Source organism: Mandrillus leucophaeus, unplaced genomic scaffold (genome assembly GCF_000951045.1).
Source record: "Mandrillus leucophaeus isolate KB7577 unplaced genomic scaffold, Mleu.le_1.0 Scaffold68, whole genome shotgun sequence".
Taxonomy (NCBI): Eukaryota; Metazoa; Chordata; class Mammalia; order Primates; family Cercopithecidae; genus Mandrillus; species Mandrillus leucophaeus.
In genome coordinates, this window is record NW_012107363.1 from 782,927 (window position 1) to 803,332 (window position 20,406).

General features: G+C 44.3%; 1 long non-coding RNA gene across 1 annotated transcript in view; it reads left to right on the plus strand.

Annotated features, from left to right (window-relative positions):
• The window catches only part of LOC105555280, a 41,868-nt gene continuing 21,462 nt past the window's right edge, over nt 1-20,406 (plus strand). Inside the window, exon 1 of the long non-coding RNA XR_001008451.1 lies at nt 1-158. This is a non-coding gene — a long non-coding RNA (uncharacterized LOC105555280). The remainder of the gene's footprint in view (nt 159-20,406) is intronic.

Here is a 20,406-nt window from a genome sequence, read left to right on the forward strand (position 1 = left end):
GGGGTCCCGGCGCTGAGCGCACTCAGCCGCACCGGGCACCCTGGCGCCTCGCTGAGTCGGAGCAACCCCCGGGAGGAGCTTTCAGGCTCTGGTCAAGGCTCGGGCCTCGGGAAGCTATCCCTACCCTCGGGGGCTCGAGCCTGGCGTGGAGCTTGCAGGTAAAGCGGGGCTGGGGCCGTCCTGGCCGTCAGTGGTCAGGAAGACGCAGCGACCCCGGAGATCCATGTCCCCCTCTGTACGGATGAGAGGTCTGAAAGTCAGAGGTTAAAGCGCACGCTAAAGTCGGCAGAGCCAGCAAGGGGCAGAACTGGACATATGCCAACCTAGGGAGCTTCCCCCACCAGCCCAGGCTGCCCCCAGCAAAGCCACATCACCAGGTCATAGCCAAATGAACGATGTGCTGTCGAGCTGAGACTTGGGAGGGGCAGGACTCAGCTGGGCAAACACTCATTCATTCAGTGTCATTAGACAAATATTTATTGAGCACCTACTGTGTGCCAGGCAGTCAAGAAGATGTGGGGACACCATAGTGAACAGCAGAGAGGAAGAGGCGCCCACCAGAGCTTACTTTCTAGCAAGGAGAAGGGAGGGAAGAGCACCCAGCAAAGGGAGCAGCATGGGGGAACACCCTGACTGCAGGGAACAGGACATGTTTGAGAATCTGATAAAAGTGTCTGGGCCACAGAATGGTGAGAGGGAGAGTGTGGAAGATGGGGCGTGGGGGCACAGAGGGGCAGCGCTTGCAAGGTCTGGCAGGCTGGGGAGAGTTTGGAGACTGTCTCGCCTGGAAGGTGGTCCCATGGACTATGCTCAGATTGATATTTTTTAAACTGCACCAGTCAGGATAAGCTGTGTTAGCCACAGTAACAACCAAACCCAAATCTCCCTGGTGTGTGTTGCTACATGGTACATCCTTCCTCTGTCAGTGGGGCTCTGTTCATCGGAGCAGTGGGGAGCCCAAGGTGGGCTCCCAGCTGAGCACCCACATGGTGCAGCAGCGTGAATGAAAGGTGACAATTATGCTGGCTTTGAAAGCTTCCGTCCCAAGGGACGCTCATCTCTTCTGCTCACGTTTCATTGGCCAGAGCAGGTCACATGACCATGCGTAACCTCAGAAGAGGAGGAAGTGCAGACCTCTAAGGTTCAGGGAGTGGAGGGGAACTAGGATATTTGTGAGCAGATGTGAGACTATCTTTAGCAGATGCCCTGGCTGCCCTTGGGGCATGGGCTGAAGTAGTCAAGAGTGGGGACAAGGAGGCAGTGTGGGGGCCTCCCCCACCCTAATACAGTGAAGTATCAGCACATCAGAGCAGTCTGCCTGCAGAACTGGCAGGACTTGCTCATGGCTTGGACGTGGGCAGGAGGGAGGGAGGGACAATCAGGGACAATGCCCAGGTATTATGGGATGAACTGTGTTCCCACGTTCCTGCTAACCACCCCCCTCCCCCCCCCCAAAAAAGCTCATATATTGAAGTGCTTATTCCCAGGACCTCAGAATATGACCTTACTTGGAAATAGGGTCGTTGTAGGTGTAATTAGCTACGATGAGGTCACACTGGAGTAGGCTGGATCCCTAATCCAGTCTGCCTTCTATCCTTATAAAAGGGGGAAATTGGATACAGAGACACAAGCAAGGGGAGCATGCCGTGTGAACATGAAGGTAGAGATCAGGTCGAGGCATCAGCTAGCCAAGGAAATATCAAAGATGGCAGCAAACCCCCGGAAGCCACGAGAAGGGCCTAGGACAGATCCTTCCCCAGGGCTTCATAGGGAGCGTGGACCAGCTGACACCTGATCACAGACTTCTAGCTTACAGAAGTGAGACAGTGCATTTCTGTTGTTTAAAAAGCCCAGCTGGTGGTACTTTGATACCTGTGATAGGTTAAGGGTTATGTCTGACTGTGAGTAATCGGGATCACAACTAGACAGTGGCTTAAACAGATTTTTATTCTCTCTTAACAAGATACCCAAAGGCAAGCTGTTCCTCTCACTCCTTCACCCTCAGGATGTAATTTTCTTTTTCAAAGTGTCTTCTACACGGCAAGTTGGCTGCCTCTTTCCTATCACTATTCCAGTCAAGAAGGGGAAGAACAAAAGGCATACCCACACTAGGTGAGCTCCACTTCACCGCTTTCCTGAAAACTCTCCCCAGAGAGCTCTGTTTTATCTCATTGGCTGGGACGGTGTCCCATGGCCAGTCCTGGCTTCAGAGGAGGCTGGGATTATTATTATATATTTTTAAGATGGTGTCTTGCTCTGTTGTCCAGGCTGGAGTGCAATGGTGTGATCTCAGCTCATTGCAACCTCCGCCTCCTGAGTTCAAGCAATTCTCCTGCCTCAGCTTCTCAAGTAGCTGAGATTACAGGCCTACACCACCACACCCAGCTAATTTTTGTATTTTTGGTAGAGACAGAGTTTTGCCATGTTGGCCAAGCTGGTCTCGAACTCCACACCTCAGGTGATCCACCTACCTTGGCCTCCCAAAATGCTGGGATTACACGCGTGAGCCACCATGCCCGGCCAAGGATTTTTTTTTTTTTTTTTTAATTGAAGGTACATTTCTGCCTGAAACAAAGTCAGGGTTCCATTAGTGAGGAAAAGAAGAAGAATGACTTTTGAACAGGCAACTAGTAGTTAGTGGATCCAGGTTTTGTAAAACCTGGGGCCTCTATAGTCCCTCTTAGGAAGAATAATTTAAAAACCCCAGTACAAGACTTGGTCAAAAATGAAAACTTACTTAGAATAATAACAAAACAAGACAAATTTTAAAATATTTTAAGTTGACAAATATCAAAAACATTGCAAAAACATTAGAAAACTAATATAAAATTTTATTAATTGGATACCTGACATCCACCTTTATAATACCTTTTTTTTTTTTTACATTTTTTTGGCTTCTTTGTCATTTTTGATTACCTCTTTGGAAGCCAATGATTTTATAATATTTTTCCTGTGGAGAAAACAGAAAGATAATTCAGAGTACGCCTATAATGATGGGAACAATTTTAATGTTGATTGGAAAACTTTGTCAGTCTCATAACTCATTATTGGTAATGTCATGTAGTTTTTTGAGATTGTTTTCAAATTTGGAGAAAGGTCTATCATTATTTCATAAATGAATGCTAAGACTTGGAAGAATTCTATTTCTTCCAGGTTTCTTATTGGGATTTTATTAATTTTCATGATGAAAAGCAACTGAAAAATTGCAAACCAGAACATGACTCGACCAACACCTCCTAAACCTCAGTGCTGGTGCCCATCCCTGGAGAGGCATAGGAGAAATGCATATGCCCAGGCTCCTCCACATCCCACTGAATTGAAGCCTCAAAGTGGCAAGGTCCACGAATCCCAGGAATGCCCCATGTGACTCCTGCTGAGCAGTCCTGGGCTATGTGACCCCTCCAGTTGCCTTGTGACTCTGAGGGTCTGCAAATCCAGACCTCTCCTGTTGGAAGAATTACATTTTCAACCCTCATGTGTCTTCCTCTGCCCATAGACTCCTGGTACCAGGCACCATAGCACGCATTGCCAGTGCCGTGGCGAGGAGAGCAGTCCTGGGAGCCATTAGCCTGTTCAGGGAGCAATGGCTCAACCCACACAGACTGGCTCAGACCTACATAAACACACCCCACTAAACCCAAACCAAAGCATCCCCAACTCAACCCCCCTTCAGTTATATCCCCAAAATGCCCTTGGCCTCCCCATCAGCTCCCAAATGAGAGGAAGCGTGATGAGGGTGGCAGAGGGAAAGAGAGGGCGTCGTGGGTTGGACTGTGTCCCCCAGAACCTGAGTGCTGAGGCCCTAACCCCCAGGAGCTCAGAATGTGACTGTATTTGGAGACAGGACCTTTGAAGAGGTCACTGAGCTTAAATGAGGTCCTGAGGGTGGGACCTAATGCAATATGCCTGGTGGCCTTAGAAGAAGAGACTGAGACACACAAGGAAGCCCCTGTGGAGACGCAGCGAGAAGACGGCCATCTGTGAGCCAAGGAGAGGGGACTCGGAGGAAACCAACACCTTGATCTCAGCCTTGAAGCCTCCTGAACTGTGAAAAATAAGCTTCTGTTGTTATAGCTCTTCTGTCTGTGGAACCCTGTCTTGGCAACTCTGGCAGCCAGCTTAGCCAGTTACAGCTAAAATATCTCGCTTTTGGAAAACATTTCCAAAAGCATGACCACATGAACCCAGAGCTCAGGCCCTCTCAGGCCTTGGAAGGGTCTGTATGTAGCTTCACAGGGAATCCACCCCCACTGCCACCACGTGGTCACTACATAACCCTCAGGACGACCTACAAGGCAGGAGGGCAGGTACCACCAAGATCTCCCTATTAGGGACGAGAGGCCGGGGCCCAGGGGCTCACTCACAGCAAGCAGTGTGGAAGCCACCAGTCTTCCGAAGCCAAAGCTGCTCTCCCCGCCCCATGCGCCCTGAGCCCACACCTGGAAGTGGTAGGGAGGCAGGTTTCAGCTCCCTATAAAGACAAACATTCTCATCAGAGGGACTCCTCTCTGGGAAGCTGTGAGCACCCAACACCTGTGAGGGGATGGCCACTTGCAAGGATGCTGGAAAGAAACTTCAGTTCCTGCTGCTCTTGCAGAGTAGAGTGTGGTCACCACCACCACTGTGGGGCTGGGCTGCCAGGATTAAATTCCAGCTTTGCGAGGTGCCCGTGGTGACCTTAGGCAAGTAAGTGAAACTTTAGTTTCCTTATCTGTAAGATTAATCTTCTAATCATAATAACTGCATAGGTTTGGGTGGGGATTAAGTGAGTGAATATATATGACTCTGGGTTTGTTTCCTGGGCTGCCCTAATACAGTATCATAGACTGGGAGGCCTGAAACAACAGACGTTTATTTTCCCACAGTTATGCCTGGCCAGACTCCACAGTCAGGGTGTTGGCAAGGCTGTGCTTCCCCTAGAGGCTCTAGGAGAGGATCCTCCTTGGCCTCTTCCAGCTCCTGGTGACTCCAGGAGTTCCTTGGCTTGTGGCCACATCACTCCAGTCTCTGCCTCCATATTCACACGGCTTCCTCCTCTTTGTCTGAGTGCCTTTTATAAGGACACTTGTCATTGGATGGAGGACTCACCCAGATAGCCCAGGAGGACCTCTTCTCAAGCTCCCTAACTTAATCATACCTGCAAAGACTCTTTCCAAATGAGTTCCCGTATCACAGTTTCCAGGATGTGCACATACCTTTAGTTATTACGAATTATACAATTATTTATCTACGAGTGTGATCATTCTAAAGGAGGAAGAGAAGGTGGTAGGAGACCATGTAACGTGGAGTTTGGCTTGGTCTGAGGGGTGGAGAGTCTTCCTTGAGGTTAGCTTGAGTATTAGCTAGCTAGAAGCAGAGGAAGAGAAACAGTGTCCCAGGCCCGGTGAACAGGAGCATGAAGACCCGGAGTTTGGATTTGACCTTCCAGATGGAAGGGAGCCATTGGGGGTGCTTGGGGCAGGATGTGAGTGGCAGGATTAAAGGAGGCCTGTGAGCATGTGTGGAAGAGCAGTCTGACCTCACCAGCCCCGTGGAAGATCCCACCAACACTGGTGCACATCTACTGTGCTGGGGGCACCAGGAACACAGCAGGGAAACAGCTGTTTCTGCCCCCAAGGGCTCATGGGCCGGTGGGAGAGACAGAAGGGTACATGGATCATTATGATGGGGTAGCCCTGGGCTATAAAAGTGCAGAGGAAGGGGCCAGGTGCAGTATCTCATGTCTATAATCCTAGTGCTTTGGGAGGCTGAGGCAGAACGATCCCTTGGAACCAGGAGTTCAAGCAAACCTGAGCAGCACAGGGAGACCTTGTCTCTACAAAAAAATTAGTTAGCCAGATGTGGTGGTAAGTGCCTGTACTCTTAGCTATTCGGAAGGATTGTGGTGGGAAATTCACTTGAGGCCAGGCCAGGAGTTCAACACTGCAGTGAGTAATGTATGTGACTGTACTCCAAAATGGGCAACAGAGTGAGACCGTAGCAAAAAAAAAAAAAAAAAAAAAAATTGCAGAGTGAAGGCTGCCTAAGGAGTCCAGAGAGGCTTCCTAGAGGAGAAAATCCTTGAGGTTGGACAAGAAGAGCAGAAGCCACGCAGAGGGACCAGCATGTGCACAGGGCTGGAAGCATAAGCACCACGCCATGAATTTCCCACCTGCCATCCCTGAGAGGACAGACAAGGTTGGAGGGTCTGGCAAGGTCAGATCATGGGGAGCCCTGAAGGCCACACTGGAACATCTACTGATTTGTGAATTTTGAACAGGGCACTGCACCACTGAAGCTGGTGCAGCCTTTGCAAGGAGGCTGATGGGAAGGTGGGCACTAGAGGCTTTTGAACTGATCCAGAAGAGGGAGGTCAAGGGCCAGAGCCCCATGCCTGCCAGGCAGTCTGGGACTGGAATCCTGCTTCCACCAGTCACTCCCTGCATCACCTGGAGCCCCCGCTCCCTCATCTGAGTGCTGAGAAGAACAGAACCTACTTCATAGGCTAGTTAGGCTGTTTCAGGAGATGACACTCATGGCTCACCTAAAACAGAGTTTGGCACATTCAATGTGCTCAGTTGGTGAACACTGCCAGCATTCATGGCAGAAAAGCTTCCTTCCTTCCATCCCTGCACCAGTTCCATGTTCCAGAGGAGACAGAGAGCGTAGGTAACTTGACCATGTTCACTCAGACAAAAACGATCAGGAAACCACACCAAGTGCATATTCTTCATCAGTTCACTTTCAAATCCAAAAAGACAGGGATGAGAAGTATGCCGAGTGAAAAAGACAGTGTGATTCCATTTATATAACTTTATCAAAATGGCAAAATTATAGAGATAGAAAACAGATCTGTGGTTGGCAGGACTTGGGGAAGGGAAGAGAGAAATGACTGTGGCTATAAAAGGGTAGCTGAGGCTTCTTTGTTTAGAGCTGTTCTGTATCTTGACTGCGGTGCTGGGCACACAAACCTACGCATGATGAGAGACATAGCACTAAACATGCACACACAAGTTCATGTTAAACCAGAGATGTCTGAATAAAGGGGGATGGATATGGGATCTCTCTATATTATTTCTTACAACTGCATGTGAATCTATAACTGTCTCAAAAACTTGTAAAGGCAATGGTCAACACTGTCCATCTTTTGGTGAATATGAAGGTAGCTGATCCAGGCTTTTGTACAGCATAGGGCTCCTCCCTGGGGCAGGGAGATGGGACCAGGGGCCTGTGGCATTTTCCTCCAGGAACAGGGTGGGTCTGACCGAGGTGACTCTCACCTGTAATCCCAACATTTTGGGAGGCCGAGGCAGGTGGATCACCTGAAGTCAGGAGTTTGAGACCAGCCTGGCCAACATCGTGAAACCCCATCTCTACTAAAACAAAACAAAACAAAAAGTACTGGGCATGGTGCCACATGCCTATAGTCCCAGCTACTCGGGAAGCTGAGGCAGGAGAATTGCTTGAACCCGGGAGGTGGAGGTTGCAGTGAGCCAAGATCATGCCATTGCACTCCAGCCTGAGTGACAGAGCAAGACTCTGTCTTAAAAAAAAAAAATCAGGGTGGATCAGTCAGGAGGGCTGTGAGGCAGGCTGAGTCTCCAGGTTCTCCATCATGGACCAGCACAGGGAGAGTCTGCCAGCGACAGGGTCCCTATGCCTGGGCATTCTTCTGTCTTTTCTACCTTTCAATGAAAACAGCTTTCTGTGGGCTCTTTCTGTTTCCATGAATAATACATGCTCATTGGAAAGAATTCAAACAGTACAGGCAGATATAAAAAAGAAACCAAAGGTCACCTTGAATCTTGCTACCCAAGGGTAATCCGCAAACACTCAGGTGACCCTGCCTTCGTGCTTCCGCTCATGAGCAGATACGTGTGTGTAATTTTCCAGGAATGCACTAATTTTATGCATGATGTTTTTATTATGGCTACTTCCTCCTCCCCCTCCCATATCATATCCCCCACCAAATAGCTCATGTTAACAACCTAGCTTGTTTTATTTCATATTTGTAATATTTTTCTCCATAAGAATAAATAACTACATTCATATATACATACATACATATGGGGGATTGGGGGTCATTGTTTTACAAAATGAATTCGTGATAATCACATTTTCTGCTTCTCACTTTTCACGCTCATCAACACCTCATGCAAATTCCTGCTGGCATCTGGGGAAATCTCTAGACTGGCAGGCTGAGGCCATCCCACAGTTCACAGAGCTTTTCCCTACGGGTTGATGTGCTTTTGTCATTACCAACCGACAGCCGTGGGTGCTAAATATTCTTCCACAAACCCTCAGATAGCAGAACTACTTTTATTTCTATGGGATGGATTCCCAGGAGTGGAATGGCTGGTTGGAAGGTCTAAACTTTTTTTTTTTTTTTTTTTTGTTTTTGAGATAGTCTTGCTCTGTCAACGAGGCTGGGGTGCAATCTCAGCTCACTGCAACCTCTGCCTCGCAGGTTCAGGCAATTCTCATGCCTTGGCCTCTCATGTACCTGGGATTACAAGCACACACCACCACCCCCAGCTAACTTTTGTATTTTTAGTAGAGACGGGGTTTTGCCATGTTAGCCAAGCTGATCTTGAACTCCTGACCTCAAGAGACCCACCTGCCTTGGCCTCCCAAAGCGCTGGGATTACAGATGTGAGCCACCGTGCCTGGCCAAGAAGGTCTAAACTTCTTCATTTACATTTTAAAATTAGCAAATAATAATTGTCCATATTCATGGGGTACATAGTGATTTTGTGATACATATAATGTGCAGTGATCAGATCAGGCCAAGTAGCATAGCCATCATCTCAGATGTTTATCGTTTCTTTGTGTTGGGACCATTCAAAATACTCCTTTTTAAAAACAAAATAGGGGCTGGGCGCGGTGGGTCATGACTGTAATCAAGCACTTTGGGAGGCCGAGGCGGGTGGATCACCTGAGGTCAGAAGTTCGAGACCAGCCTGGCCAAACCCTGTAACTACTAAAAATACAACAACAACAACAACAAAATATTAGCCAGGCGTGGAGGTGGACACCTGTAATCCCAGCTACTTAGGAGGCTGAGGCAGGAGAATGTCTTGAACCCGGGAGGAGGAGGTTGCAGTGAGCCGAGGTCATGCCATTGCACTCCAGTCTGGGCAACGAGAGTGAAACTTTGTCTCAAAAAAAAAAAAAATGTAGATTACCTTCTCAAGACTCTAACACACACCCTTCTGCTTCGATGTCTTTCCTGCATTGCCAGCCTCAACCCACGCTGCAGCATGTGTAAATGTTGTCACTCTGATGGGTGCAAAGTGAGATGTCCTTGTTATTTTAATGTGCAGTTCTCTGTCCATTGGTGGATTTGAGCACCTGGTTTTATATACATATATATACACACACATATATATACACACACATATATATACTCATATATATACACACACATATATATATATGATTTGCTCTTTTAGGTTTGATTTGCACTTTTGAGAACTGTCTATTCTCTATCCTTTGCCCATTTTTAGTTGGTACGTTTTGTCTTGTCCACTTTTACAGCTCTCAGCATAACCATTACCCCTTTGCCTGTCACCAGCGTTCAAGTACTTTTTCCAGATCCAGCGTTCATCTCTTGACTTCATGGCATCTTTTACCACACAACAATAAACTTTTTATATAGTTAAATATGCGTCTGTTTTTAAAAATAGCTTCTGAGTTTTATTCTTGGTAGAAAGTCTCCAGGACACATAGACTTATTATGCAGCCTCCAAGATTTTCTTGAGAGTGTGAGAAAACTTAGTTCCACTGGACAGTTACACAGTGCTTATTTGCAGTACAGGAAAATTTGAAAGTGGTTTGGCTGGCAAATGTGACCTTATAAACTACCTTTAAGTAAAGAAGTTTTCTATTATTTTAAAAATGTTTTGAGTATGAAATGTTGTACGAATGCCAAATATCATGTATACAACACATATATGTTCTCTAAAGCACAATAAGAGGATTTCATTTGCATCCGTATACTGCCTGTAAGGAAAGGCACGTGTATACACACCCACACACACACACACACGCAAAATGCAGTGGAATTATACCATGTGCAAGTGGTCCTGGAATAACCCAAGAAAGCTTTGAATGATCACAGCCACGTCTATATTCACCGCCCCTCCAGACAGTGAGAAGTTCTGATTATCCCTTTTGAGAACAGGGGCTGGTCAGAGAACAGGATCCAATCACTAATTGTTGCATTGTGATATCTGTGCTTTCTGGGACATGACTTCAAGGTTTTACTATATTCAAGGAAGATAAAATAATAAACAAGCATAGATGGACTCACCATTCAACATAACACATAGAATATTAGCCATATCCCACACACCTCTCCCTATTTGGCAACCATTATCTTCAAGCATGTGTGTATCTTTTTCCAATTTCATATACATGGTATCATACGTCTTCTTCCACATTTTATTTTTTAATTAATATCAAGTTTTAAAATCGATTTTGATATCTGCGACTGAACTGGGAATGGACATTAGTTTTATTCATTTTACACAGTGCCACTATGGGCACCTGCATTCTTATCTTCTGATGCACATGCATAAGATATTTCTAGAGGAGAGATATTCAACTGCAAAACTATCGACCTTTGGGCAGGATAATTCTTTATAAAGGGGGGCATTGTACAATACATAGCAGTATCCCTGGTCTCTACTTAAGAGACACCAATCACATCCTTCCCTCAAAATGCGACAACAAAAACGTATCTCCAGACAGTGCCTTCCGGAAGGCAAAGTCACCCCTGATTGAGAAACATTATTCTGGAGTATATGTTATAGAGATGGAATTGCTAAGTCATGGTCATGAATATCTTCAACTTTACAAGATACTACGTTTTCTAAAATGTTTATGCCAATTTATTATCCAACTACTAAGGACTAGAGTTTTTGTGTCCCCCTAAACTTCATATGTGGAATCTCTAATCCTAACTCTGATGGTGTCTGGAGGTGGAGTCTTTGGGAGATAATTAGGTCATGAGGATGGAGTCCTCACAAATGGGATTAGTGCCCTTATAAGCAGAGACAGGGGAGAGATAATCCCTCTCTTCATCACGTGAGGATACAGCCAGAAGGTGACCACCTACAAAACAAAATGGGGGCCCTCACCAGAACCTGACCATGCTAACACTCTGATCTTGAACTTCACCATCCAGAACTGTGAGAAGTGAATTTTTGTTGTTCAATCCACCCAATCAAAGGCATCAGCCAACAGTCTATAAGAAACCAGTTATTCCACATATTTGCCAGTGTATAGTATTGGCTGAATGTTAAATCTTTGCCAACCAAAGTAAGGTAAGTACAGTAAGGTAGGTACATGTTTTGCATATATTCTTTTTTTTTTTTTTTTTAATGGAGTTTTGCTCTTGTTGCCCAGGCTGGAGTGCAATGACACGATCTCAGCTCACTGCAACCTCCACCTCCCGGATTCAAGCAATTCTCCTGCCTCAGCCTCCTGAGTAGCTGGGATTACAGGCACCCACCACCATGCCCAGATAATTTTTGTATTTTTAGTAGAGACAGGGTTTCACCATGTTGGCCAGGCTGGTCTCGAACTCCTGACCTCATGTGATCCACCCACCTCAGCCTCCCAAAGTGCTGAGATTACAGGCATGAGCCACCGCATCTGGCCCCTTGCACATATATTCTTTTGATTAAGGGCTTGTCATTTCATATTATTATAGTTTCCTTTGGTTATATAGAAATGTTCACTTTAATTTAGTAGGGCCAGGCACAGTGGCTCACACCTGTAAGCCCAGCACTTTACAAGGCTGAGGCAGGCAGATCAGTTGAGGACAGGAGTTTGAGACCAGCCTGGGAAACATAATGAGACCCCATTTCTACAAAAAATAAAAAAGCTAGCCAGGTATGGTGGTGCATGCGTGTAGTCCCAGCTACCTGGGAGGCTGAGGCTGGAGGATCACTTGTGCCCAGGAGTTCAAGGCTGCAATGAGTTATGATCACCCCACTGCACTCTAGGCCTTGGCAACAGAGTGAGACCTTGTCTCTAAAATAATAATGATAATAATATCATGTGTGCACTTTTTCTGTTTAGTTAAAGCAATGCTTCCCTTTCTTGAGGCAATACAAATAATCTCCCATATTCCCTTTTAAATGTTTTCAAGTTTTACTGTTTTGTTTTGAGAATAAATGCTTCTGGAATTGCGTTTTATGTACAATGGGGCCTAGAGAGTCTATTTATGTTTTTCTCTCATGGGAATAACCAGTCGTCTAACCAGTTGTCCTGGCATTACTTATTTAGAACCCCATCCTTTCTCAATTCAACCTGTGACATATATCAAGCTTCCATGAATGCATGGTCTGCTTATTTTATTCCATTCGTCTATTTCCATGCTAATATCACACTGCCATAATTACTTTAGCTTTATAGCAAGTCTTGATATCTGTCACAGTAAGTTCCCCTAACTTGTTCATCTTCTTCAGAGCAATTAAGCTATTCTTAGTTCTTTTCTCTTTTATATAAAATTTGGAACTAGCTCGGCAACTTTTGCAAAGAACCCTGTTGGGATTTTGATTAGAATTGCACTGAACCCATCACACAATTTGGAGAGGCATGACATCTTTTAAGACAGAGTTCTCCCAGTTATGAATCCTCCTATTTATGTAGGTCTTCTTAAACATCTTTCTATATGGAAGTATAATTTTCTGTGCAAAGGTCTTGCATATATGTCAATAGATTTATTTTCAGTAAATTTTATTTCACTATTGTAAATGTATCATTCTTAAAATTATGCATTCTTTATATGAGAGGCAGAGGATTCTGCATGTGCTCATTAAATCAAAAACATTAATTGTGTTGTTCAAATCTTCTCTATTCTTACCAATTTCTCTTTTTTACTCTTTGGCCTGTTAATGAAAGAGTATGTTGAAACGTCACACCTATTAGGATGCCTGCTATGATTTGAATGTCATGTCCTCCCAAAATTTATATGTTGAAACAGAATCCTCAATGTGATAGTATTAAGAGGTGAACCCTGTGGGAGGTGATTAAGTACTGAGGTGGAACCTTCTTGAATGGGATTAATAAGAGGCCCAGAAGAGTCTGTTTGCTCATTCTGCCATGTAAAGACAATGCCAGAAGGCACCATCTATGAAGCAAAGAACAAACCCTCACCAGACTCAGAATTTGCTGGTGAGTTAATCTTGTACTTTACAGCCTCCAGAACTGTGAGCAATAAATTTCTATGGCTTATAAATTAACCAGTCTATAGCGGTTTTGTTATAGCAGCCCAAACAGACTGATGCTATGGCTATTATTGTTTAAAAAACAAAAACAAAAAATAGGAAGTGTTGGTGAGCATATGGAGGAATTAGAACCCTCATATGCTGTTGATTGGGATCTAAAATGGTTAAGTCACTGTGGAAAGCAATATGGCTATTTCTCAAAAAAAAAAAAAGTATAAAATTAAGATACAATTCTGCAGTTCCACTTCTGGGTATACTCAAAAGAAGTGAAAGCAGGCATTTGAACAAATATTTGCACACTCATGTTCATAGTAGCATTAGTCACAACAGCCAAAATGTGGAGGCAACCCAGGTGTCCATCAACAGATGAATGAGTAATATGATGATCTGTTACATGTACCTGCAACAGAATGTTATTCACCCTTAAAAGGGAAGACATTTTGACACATACTATAACATGGATTACATTATGCTAAGTGGCATAAGCCAGTTACAAAGAACCAATATTTTATAATTGCATTGATACAACGTTCCTAGAGTAGTCAAATTCACAGATACAATGTAAAATGCTGGTTGCCAAGGGGTAGAGAGAGGGGTAATGGGAGTCAGTGTTTAATGGGTCCAGAGTTTCTGTTTAGGATGACCTAAAAGTTACAGAGATAGGTAGTGGTGATGGTTGCACAACAATGCGAATGTACTTAATACCACTGAACTTACAATCACTTAAAAACAGTTAAAATGGCAGATTTTATGTTACGTATATTTTACCACAATAAAAATAATTTAAGTGACATGTTAAAATGCTCCACCAAAGGAATGAATTTGTCAATTTATCCTTTTAGTTCTCTCAATCTTTGTTTTATGTATTTTTGTTTTATATACAGTGTCATGCATGAAGTTCTAGAATTGGGATCTCTTCATGGTGAATTTATTATTTGGTAATAAACCTCTTTATCCTAATTATTACTTAATCTAATCTTAATCTAATGATTTTGTCCAATATTCAGAGCTGCTGCAGCTATCTTTCACTTCTCATGCCTTTTTCCATCCTTTGACTTTCAACCTTCCTGTGTCCTCCTCGTGCTTTGGGTACATCTCTTGAAAACAGCATACAGTTGGGTTTTGCATTTTTATCCAACATGATAACCAGCCAGCGTATTCACCTAAACAGACTGTAATTACAGATATTTTTGGAGTTCTTTCTACCCATCTGATTTCGTATTTTTACTTGTCTTGCTTTTTCTTTACTTCCTTTTCTCCCTCTTTTCCCTCTTCTTTTGGATTGCTCGAGCTTTTTTTCTTATTTCTTTTTCCTCTACTGTCTTAAAGTTATACAGTTTACTTCCATGTTTTCAGTGACTAACATAGACATTTTACCATTTTTAATGGTAAAATAAATCAAATCCTAAAGGAATCAAAATCTCAATTGTCATCTCAAACAATAAATGCTTTAACCTCAATTTATTTTCTCACAAATCATGTGTAAAACACATTCTGTGACATGAATTACATTATGCTAAGTGAGATAAGCCAGTTACAAAGGACAAATGTTTTATGATTCCATTGATATGAAGTTCCTAGAGTAGTCAAATTCGTAGGTACAATGTAGAATGGTGGTTGCCAAGGGGTGGAGGGAGAGGTAATTGGTATCTGTGTTTTTTGTCCAGTTTTTTAGTTCTAACATCTACATTTTTAACATACAAATTAGACCACTAATTTTATGTGCACAGTATGTATTATCATTCACTCCTAAATATGTTACTATATTTCCCCTCTTTTCAATCATTCTTTTGATTTCTTCCTTGACCCATGTATTATTTTAAAGTGTTTTGCTTAATTTCCTAATATTTGAGGAATTTTGTAGACATCTCATTGTTACTAAACTCCAATTTCAAACTACTATCATCAAAGAATAATTTGAAAAAGTTCACATTTTCATGTTTCATTTGTCTAATAATCTTTATTGGAAGCTGGACATGGTGAACATTATGCCATTGAGTGTTGAGTTTTGCTTTCTTCCTTTAAAGAGTGTTTGGCTTTGTTCTGTCCAACACTTAATTTACTTGCAGATCAGTTTGATGCCTTTGCAGTTTAGTTTTAATTTTTGTTAGGTTGGATCCTAGGGTTGCTTTTACATGATCGCTCAGTCAGCCCTTTTCCTAAGTCATGACCATTCTGGGCTCTCTACTGAATGCCAAGGGAATTCAGCAAGGTCTTTCCACTGTGACTGATTAGAACTCAAATGTCAACCAGTCTTGTGAGAGATCCAGTAGTTATTCAATTTTCAGCTCCCTTGTAGCTTTTCTTTGCCTAAATGCAAAAAGTTTCATCTGATATATGTTTGGTTTAGTATTCATTCAGAGCTTCAAGAGGACCCAAATGTAGAGTTTTAGAGCTCTTTATGTGCATAGCTCTCTCTTGTCTGATACTCTGCCTCTCAAATCCCAGCTTCCTTGGCTTTCTCTGCCTTCTACCTGTCCTCAGCTCAGCAAAATCACCGTCCTCTGCTTGGGTTCCTCTTCTTGCATTACAGTTGAAAAAGTGCCAAGTCATCACAGAATTCACTTTATTTGCTTTTCTTCTCTCAGAGATTACTGTTGTGCTCTGTTTGTTGCCCAAGATCTGAAAACAAAATGTTTTCATATAGTTTGTCCAGTTTTCCTCATGAATAGGAACAGAAATCTCAACTCCTTATTTTCTCTCAGCATCTTAAATGTATTAGTTCTCTGTCTTTGGGTTTCTATTATTTCAGTTGACAACTCTGTGGCCAGTTTACCATATTTCATTCATAAATGTTCATAAGATACCACTAAATATGCAATCCATTATTATTTTATTAACAGTAAGAAATAAAAAACCTCCAGTTATAATTGTAAGACCCCATCAATGATAAGATTAGTCCCAATTTGAAACGTGTTAAATTGTGGAAAAATATATATCTTGGAATTGGTGACATATGGTCACTTTTATTTTTTGTGGAGTATCTTTTCTGTTTTTGTTGCTTCTTGATTTCTCTTGATGTCTTCTTTCATCTGAAATTATTATATGTAGATTATTTTTCTTTATGCTGCTTGATGTACATTGTTTTTTCTAGATTTGAAATTTGTCATCTTTGAACAGTTGTGAAAAATTCTTAGGCACTGTCTCTTCAAATATTGCCTCTCCTCGGCTTTCTCTATTTTAATCTTCTGGAACTCCAATTAGACAAGTGTTAGACTTTCATATTCTATCATGCATGTCTTCAAACCTCTCCTATTTATCTTTTTTTGTCACTTTGCATTGCATGCTCGGTAATATCTTCAGATCTGTCCTCTCGTTCATTCTGTCTTCAGGCAATCTGAGGTTTCAATTTCAATCATTAAATTTGTTTGTTTGTTTGTTTGTTTGTTTGTTTGTTTTAAAGACAGAGTCTCAATATGTTGCCTAGGCTGGTCTCAAACCCCGGCACTCAACAGATCCTCCTGCCTCAGCCTCTTGAGTAGCCGGGACAATAGGCATGTGCCACCATGCCTAGCACATTCACTGTATTTCTTACTACAAGATGTTTTAATTGGTTCTTTCTCAATTCTTCCTGGTCATTTTGTTTGACTTTTGTTCTTTGAACTTTTAAATTCCATTTTTAATTTCTTAACACATTTTATGTTTATACATGATTATTTTTGCTCTCTGAATTAGATGTCTACTATCAGAAATGCTTGAGGACCTGAACATATTGTTTATTATTCAGCTGACTGTTGCTTACATTGAGTCATTTCCCTGTGTGTTGGGTGGTTTTTATTATGGGCTCAGGCAGGGTATGCGGTGATGGGAGTAGATTGAGGATGCTTTTCTCCAGACAGCACTGGCATTTGCTTCTTCTAGGCTCCAGGGGGCGCTACCAATCTGTAACGATAATATTTCAATTTCGTTGCCTGGGTGATGTTTCTTGACCTTAGGGGCAGTATAAATTTGAACCTCAGACACACAACAGAGCAGTCCTCTGGCTACAGAAGTTCAGGAGAGACCCTCTAGCATTGTGGATGTGTTTCCACCCAGAAGCTGCAGAGACGGCTTTGTTCCTCTGTCCTCTATATCCGTACGAATCCCTCCAGCTTGAAGTTCCTGCTGCAGGTGCCTGTACCCGCCAGGGCCCGGATTTCCATTTTCATAGCCACTCTGGTTTGGGCTGATTATTCCTCTCTTTTGTGAAGAGGCGTCGTCTTTGGGCACTTCTCTGGATTCTCCTGTGAGTTCAGCAGGGCATTTTGAGTTTGTTGTAAATAGTTTCCCGTCTCCATATTTTAATCTGTGAAGGTGTTTCAGTTGAACATATTCAGATGAGCATACCTTTGTGATCCCAAAGCCTTCTTGCAAATTTTTTATTGTTTACTTTATTACATTTAGGTATTTAATCCGTCTAAAATTTACTTTTGTATTTGGCATAAGGCCAGAATCCATTTTCCCCTTTCCGATGACTAGCCAGTTACCAGCAATATTGATTGTTAATTTATTCTTTTTTACTGAATCGAACTATTACATTTGTCATAAACCAGTCTAGCACATGTTCTAGATTTAATTCTAGTTCCATCTTCTGTTCGATTCATCTATTTGTCCATTCCTATATCAACACCAATTACTGATTAGATTCCAGTGGCTTTTTGTATCCTCTGATGTAGAAACACTGGGGTCTCACTTGAATGTTCTTACATTTTGTAATTTGTTAGCTATTCTCAAGGATTTATTTTCAGAGACTATTTTGTACTCATTTTGGTAAGGAGGCAGTCTCAGCATGTATTTGCTACACTTAATTGGACTAAATTGAGAAGCTTCATGGGGAGGTAGATGGAATTTCACTTGGGCAAGTCACTTACCCTCTTCCAGACTCAGTTTCCGCCACTGAGGAAGGATGGGTTAGTGCCCTAGACCTTTGGGCTTCTTGCCTGCTCTAGATTCCCAGCCCAGGTTTGCTTCTCCTTGAGCACTGGACAACATGCAGTGATAAGAATAGGGGTGTGTGTGTGTGTGTGTGTGTGTGTGTGTGTGTGTGTGTGTGTGTGTATAAGAGACAACATCTTGCTCTGTTGACCAGGCTGGAGTGCAATGGTGCCGTCATAGTTTACTCTAACATCAAAACTCCCTGACTCAAGCGATCCTCCTGCCTAAGCCTCCCAAGTTGGTACTACAGGCATGCATCACCATGCTGAACTAATTTTTTTTTTAAAGAGATGGAGTCTTGCTATGCTAGCCATGCTGTTCTCAAATCTCTGACCTCTAGTGATTCTTCCACCTTGGCTTCCCAAAGTGCTGGGATTACAGGTGTGAGTCACCACACTCAGCTTGTTTACGTTCTTATTGGCCAGGTAATGCATGTCAGGCATCCTGCTCAGTCAGTTATATACATTCACCCCTCAGCATCTCATTTAATCCTCAAACATCCCTGGGAGGCAAGTGCTATTCATACTATCTGCATTCTATACAGCAAGGAACTAAAGAATACAGAGCTGTAGTGACTTATTTGCTGAAGATATTGGTTGATTTAAAAAGAAAACGAGGGAATGGAGTGGCAAGCTTTGGGGGAGTATGCAAAGACCAAATTATGTTATTACATAATTAGTGCACATTGTTCTTGATACATGAAGAAGACCTCAGTAATAATAGCTTACTCGTTTGTTGAGTGCTTCCTGTGTACTTTAGGAATATTGAATCATTAATCCCACAACCTTCTTAGGTAATAGGCACTATTATTATCTCCAGTGAACGGACCACGAGATTGAGCCCCAGATATGTGAAGTCACCAGCCCACCGGCACCCAGCAGAGGTGGCTGATGAGCCCAGACCGCTGGGCTCCAGGGACTGTGCCGTCTCTAGGCAACCGCAAAAATTACCACCCACAGATATGGTGAACCCTGTGATTGTCACCAGCTCACCTGTCTCGGGCGGGAAGGGGATGTGCAAACATGGAAGCGTTGCCATTGGAAGGAGGTGTGGAGCTCGTGGCCATTTCTAATGTTTAAAACTATCATTTAAATTATACTTTGAATGTTTTTATGTAAAGGAGGTACACCAAAGGGTTAACAGGTGGTTGACTCTGAAAAGGACTCCCGGAGAGCAGCTGCTCTGAATTTTCTAATTTCGCTACAGTGGTGATGTATCATGTATTCTTGTGTGATTCGAAAATATTAAAAGTCATATAAATAATGTAGAAGACGACCCTTCGCGGGCGAGGCTACCCTCTCGCCCGCTGAGGGCACTTACGTAACTGCAGGGCGGGCGCAGGCCTCCGCTGGGTGAACGGCAGGTGGGGCGGGGCTGCCCAGAGCCTCTGCCCCGCCCACCCCTCTGCCCCGCCCACTGTCCCCGCCCAGCCCTGGGCTGCTCGGAAAGGCCGGAGGCCGGAGTACAGCAACGCGCGGAGCGGCCCGGCCCCTCTGGCGGTCCCGCCCACGCGACCCTGGAGCAGCTGAGGGCGCTGCACGGCTGCCCCGGCGGGCGAGCGACTTGCGCGGTATCGCGGGAGGCTGCGGTTCGGTGGTTGGACTTGGGTCCCCCACCTCTTCTGTCGCGCGTGCCCTGCTCCCCAGTGGGGGCGCCCCTGGATGGGGTCTGGGCGCCGGCGCAGCGCGGCTGAGAACACCCGGACGGTTCCCTGGGGCTGGTACGTGGCTCGGGCCTGCCCCCTGGCCCAGCCGCCTCCCCGCGCGTTCCCCGGTGCAGGTGCCTGGCCCGTGCCCCGCCATCCCCGCCCGGCGCCGCCGGTGCTGAAGGAGCCACGCCCCGGACTCCGGAGCCGGCCTCTGTGGCTCCCTCTGCCTTTGACATGAAGTCCAGGCCCCCAGCTTGGCACTCAAGGCACAAAGAGGCTGGGCCTCACTTCCCCTCCAGTTCCACACTCATCCGACAGACACTGTGAAAGGTGGCGATCAGAATGGACGATGATCAGACCCTTGACACACACCGCCCCATCTAACCTCCACCTCCACTCATATTACTATGGCAATATCCACACCCATTTCACAGATGGAGAAACAAGTCGCAGAGGGAGCCACAGATGGTGTGAGCGGAGGGGCAGGGGTGGGACTCTTGCCTGTGGGCCCAGAGACAGGGGTCCCTGGGAGGAAGGTGAGTCTATGCTGCTGGTGAGGATGAAATGGGTCCATTTGGATTACAAACACACATGCCCTTTGACCCAGCAACCCAGTTCCCAGGTGCA